At 35.0% G+C, this 4238-nt stretch overlaps 1 protein-coding gene across 1 annotated transcript in view; it reads right to left on the bottom strand.

Annotated features, from left to right (window-relative positions):
- The window catches only part of lin7a (lin-7 homolog A (C. elegans)), a 41275-nt gene that overhangs the window by 4727 nt on the left and 32310 nt on the right, over positions 1–4238 (bottom strand). The gene's annotated exons all lie outside the window — the stretch shown is intronic.

Here is a 4238-nt window from a genome sequence, read left to right as displayed (position 1 = left end):
TTTTTTAATTCCTCTTCTTCTGTTTCTTTGTAACAATTATCAGAATCAGAAACAGAAACAGGCTTATTGCCAGGTAGGTTCACACATACGAGGAATTTGACTTGATGTCATGGTGCATACATAACATATAAAACAAGAAATCTTTAAGGACACCGTAATAAAATATAGTAAATAGCAATACAATAAAGCAGTCATTTACATGGAAATAGAGTGCACTGAATGAATTATAGGATATGAAAGAAGAAATATGTGCAATAAGCAGTATGAACATTGTGTGCATTCATGTAATGCATATAGAGACTAAGGAGTGAGGTAATATGGTCACTTAGGTTTGTTTTGTTTGCGTGAATGCATGTGAAGACACCATACGCATTAAAAACCCAATCATTAACACCCACAACTGGTGACTACCACTGTGGAGTAGATTGTTTTTAATGAAATTACACATTGGAAACACATAATCTAATAATTATAGAAGTTTCCATCATTATTGCACTAATTACTAATAGTATAGTGGGCCAAAACAGTTTAAAGATGCATTATCTGCTTTCAAAACAATAGCTTAATTATTCATTAGCAGATTCTAGAGCAAAAAACGGTCTCTTTTAATATAAAATGTCAAGTTCTCCATCATGTGACGGGTCCAGTTCACAAGGTGTGGAGATCACAAGGTAACTGGTATAAGTTGTACTATGGCAGCAAGGATTTAAACAAAACATACAAACAATGTATGAAAACAAATGCAGTTTCAAAGTGTAAAACACACTTGTCTTCTTCACATTTTACCATCTCTCTGTACTTGTTACTGCTGGGAGTGTGTTTAGGGGGAGGAAACACTTTGTGTACCTGTTTGTTCTTTCCTTCCAAATGCAAGTCATCATTAACACCTTAGATTATACCATCAACACCAGAGTAAGGAACAAATGGCCTCTAAGTAGTTGAGGGGGAGGGTGTATTTCACACTGCATCATGACTTTGACCATGCCGTAAGTAAGCATTGTTATATTTTTTACACAGCCTGTGAAATGCAATATAGTTGTTCAAACTTTCCACAGAAAACCAATATTTGTTGCATTTGTTTTTATTAGATTCTGTACTCCCTTAATCAAATGTCCTCTTTTATAATGTCTTGCTTGCTCCAATGTGCTCTGTCTTTTTTATTACAAATACGTAGAAATGATCTACTTAAACCTCTCTTATAGCAGCTTGTCATAGTTCTGCTCTGCTTTGAAGCATTATGTTCTTTATTTTAGTTTGAAATGCTGTTGAAGGCAAATCAAAAGCCATTTTCACAAGACGTCTTCAAACATGAGTCTGAAATAATTTCCATTCAAAAACAACAAATACAGATTACATTTGTTCCACATTAACATCCATCTATCGAACAACACTTTGTTATTATTCCAGCGGAGATGAGTTCAGAGTAACTCTGCTCAGAGTCTCTGTGCTTCAGTTCTGTGAAACATTGTGAACATTCCTTCAGCGGCTTGTATTTCAGCCCACATCACGGCTGCGTACGACCCTCCAAATGTCACTGATGTAATTTTCCATGGCTACAACTCTGGTTGTGATTCATGAATCGCTCACTCACTAAGCCTATAGAATAGACTGTCACCAGAAAAACAAAGCACGAGTTTCCATGAAGGTCAAACATGGAATCAGGAAGAATGTAATATACAGAAAGACATTTTTGATCTGATTTTCATAATTTAATAAACTGGATTTGTAGCTTGAGTCAGAACGGAAAAAAATGAATACACTGACTCTTGGACAGCACGACTCAAAAGGTAGCACAGTCATGCCTGTAGTACTCAGTAAGACCACAAGGGGGAAGTGTTTTCTGTATTTCATACAATAACACCTATTAAAGCTCTGTGATGAAATGCAATGTAATCAATGCAACGAAGTACAGATTTAAAGCATGAGGTGACTATAGTCTCTAAAAGGTCAATCTTGACTGTATTTATTAATTCATTTCCTCATATTTGAAGGGAATGTTAATCTCATAATGAATGTTTAACTGCGCTCTTTAGAGAATTGAATCTGCCCTCTGGCAAAATCTGTGATGTTCATCTGAGTAAAGACATGAAAAGATAGAAAAGGAGATGCTATAATGTAGTAAAACTTCTGAAGTGTTACCACCCAAAGTCTCCATTGAATCTCATATATTGATGCTTTTACCGCTTTGAGTGTTGATTCATTTGGCTTGAGGCATTTTGAGCGTTTAATCCATACAGGTGGGAAAAGGATTTTGTTTTGCTTCTTGACTTCCTGTGTGAACTTAGCCAACGTGTTAGAGTGCAGGAAGGTCAAAGGTCAGTAAACAGCATGACTGTTGTGGAAATAACATTACAACATACTTTTGACTTTGGGACCGTCCTATCATTCCCAATAGTGAGGTAGAACTGTTGAAATGCCAATATTTGGTTTTGCAAATTAATCTTCATCCTCCCATTGTGTTCAAAAAATATGTTTTCCCTTTTTAACCACACAAGCCCTCTAGTTTGATTAAAAATGCCATATTTTTTTTCCCTAGATTGATTATCATTAAACAAAAGAAAATGCACATTTTCTTTCTCAAGGAATACTTATGGGCAAGAAATTCCTGCATTTGTCCATATTTTAACCATGTAGATATTTTTTTCCCAACCTTTTGAGGAGTTTACAGTAAATAGTGTTGCCATGTCAAGAGCCAAGAAGAAATGATTAAAGTGTAGTCTGAGAGGAATGGCTGGCTGTTAGTGCCTTGGAAAAGTTGGAAGTGTTAACAACACACAATTTCTCTGCGATATTTCCGAGTGTATTTTAAGCATTACAAAGAAGGCGGGTCAAAACTAGGTTCACACCATCTATATCTTTGAAAGTGTTACTTACTGCACAGATGCAGCCGGTTATATGAATATTTCTCATCATTTGTGGTTTAACTCTAGTATCTCTGAACAGAACCTTTCCTTATGATAAGAAATAAGAATGTAAGTTGTGGTAATGTGATCCTGAGAAGGTGTTACATTCAGCCTCTTTGCTGCAGATTAACAGCCATGGTCTCTAGTGAGGGATTTGTCACCTGCATTAAAGTCTTGAATTGTGTCACTTCAGGCTTTGGTAGTCACTTGCTATAGAATTGTTTGCTTGAGAAAAGCTCTAATAGTGATTTTATTGCACATAACACTGTGTAGCGACACTTTTCCAGGGAAGAAACAGCTCTTCTTTGTGCTTCTACTGTCACTGTTTGACTTTAATACCTCCCATTTACAAGAGTCTCTTTATTAGTTTCACTGTCTACTCTTTGTAGTGAGCTAACAAAAGGCCATTGACTTTCTGTTCCAGGGCTACAAACCTGGAGGAGTCTTCAGAGGGACATTTCAGAGCCCCACGTTTAGCCACTTCACCGATAGCAGCGGCACTAGAAGGCAATCACAGACAAGCATTTGGTTGTGGTCACCACAAATAAACACCCCAACAATTATTTTGACCAATTAGTAACTTAATAATGCTTCAAGCTTCTACATTTATGCCAAAATATGGGGCTTGGAGTCCAGACATCTGGCAATTAAAGACAGGAGAGTGAGGTTTTTATGGGAAGATTGCAGACTTTTTTCCAAATTTGACGACTATTAGCTTTTAGAACGTGAAACTAAAATTGCAAGCAAGTATGCAGAATATTAACAGTAGTCATTTTAAGCAGTTTAATGCAAAATCAAAGTAACTAAATACTATAGGGCTGTGCAATTAATCATATTTTAATCGCAATTACGATTTTGGCCTGCCACAATTACGAAAACAACATAATCGAAAAAAACAATTATTTAGCTTTGCTAGGTTGTGACATATTTGATCCAATTAATTTTGGTCTAATTGATTTGTATTTATCATATTTATATATATTTAGTAGCTTGTTGAAGTGCGCTCCAAAATATGTGTTGATCTTGTTTATTGGCATTAATTATTTTTTATATTATTTATTTAAAAGTAAATATAAATGTATCATTTATTTAATTAATTTTTCTATTGGTTTTTCAGTTGAATTATACGTTCAGGGTAATCAACAGTTAAAAAGATACTGTTCAAATGACTATTTGTATTTGTTTTAAAGTTCAATAAATTGATGTTTTCAAAGTCAATGAATAATCATATTTAATAATCGTGATATCAATTATTGACCCAAATAATCGTGATTATGATTTTTGCCATAATCGCAAAGCCCTACTACTGTATGTACTTGCACATAGCCATAAGAC

This window comes from Notothenia rossii (genome assembly GCF_949606895.1).
Source record: "Notothenia rossii genome assembly, chromosome: 10".
Lineage (NCBI taxonomy): Eukaryota > Metazoa > Chordata > Actinopteri > Perciformes > Nototheniidae > Notothenia > Notothenia rossii.
Note: the sequence above shows the minus strand (reverse complement) of the source record. Positions and strands in the feature narration are given on the sequence as shown.